Consider the following 807-nt stretch of genomic DNA (forward strand, 5'->3'; position numbering starts at 1 on the left):
GCACAGGGTTCTTTGATGGGCTTCAGGAATCTGGCAGATACAATCACACGACTCTGAGGAACAGGTTTCAGCTTCACACAGGAAAAAATAAAGGGTGAGGATCTGCAGAGGAGTTAAATCTAGCAAAAACTACAGCTGACAAACATCCAGTTCAATCAAAACATAAACGTGTAGTACACAAGACATTAACCGTTTTAATCTGCTCATGATAATCTGAATCCACCTTTATAATTATATATACATCTTTATACACCACTACGATGGATTTGAAATAAAACAATCAACATGTGATTGAAGTGCAGACTTTAAGCTTTAATTCAAGGGGTTGAACAAAAATATAACATAAAATGCATAAAATGAAATGCTGCTCAATCGGGTTGAGATCAGGAGATTGACTCGGCCATTGCAGAATAATCCACTTTTTACCTTCAAAAACTCTTGGGTTGCTTTTGCTGTATGTTTTGGGTAATCGTCCATTTGTACTCTTCCCGTCATTCTGGTACAGGTTGGTCTTTATTTCAGCTGTCCAAATAATGCTTTTCAAGAAGTGGTCTGGCTTTTTTAGATGTTTTTTGGCAAAGTCTGATCTGTCCTTGTTTGCAGCTTGTGGTGAAGCCTCTGTATTTGCTGTGGTGAAGTCTTCTCTTGATTGTAGACTTTGACAGAGACTCGTCTGCCTCCTGGAGAGTGTTCTTCTCTTGGCTGATGTTGTGAAAGGGTTTTTCTTTACCATAGAGAGGATCCTCTGATCATCCAGCACTGTTGTCCTCCGTGGACGTCCAGGCCTTTTTATGTTGCTGAGCTCAC

The 807-nt window shown here is 40.0% G+C and overlaps 1 long non-coding RNA gene across 1 annotated transcript in view; it reads right to left on the reverse strand.

Annotated features, from left to right (window-relative positions):
- LOC107758830 (uncharacterized) overlaps window positions 1-807 on the reverse strand; it is a 14107-nt gene continuing 13300 nt past the window's right edge. Inside the window, exon 3 of the long non-coding RNA XR_001642063.1 lies at window positions 1-71. This is a non-coding gene — a long non-coding RNA (uncharacterized LOC107758830). The remainder of the gene's footprint in view (window positions 72-807) is intronic.

Source organism: Sinocyclocheilus rhinocerous, unplaced genomic scaffold, assembly GCF_001515625.1.
Source record: "Sinocyclocheilus rhinocerous isolate Xijiao unplaced genomic scaffold, SAMN03320098_v1.1 scaffold264, whole genome shotgun sequence".
NCBI lineage: Eukaryota > Metazoa > Chordata > Actinopteri > Cypriniformes > Cyprinidae > Sinocyclocheilus > Sinocyclocheilus rhinocerous.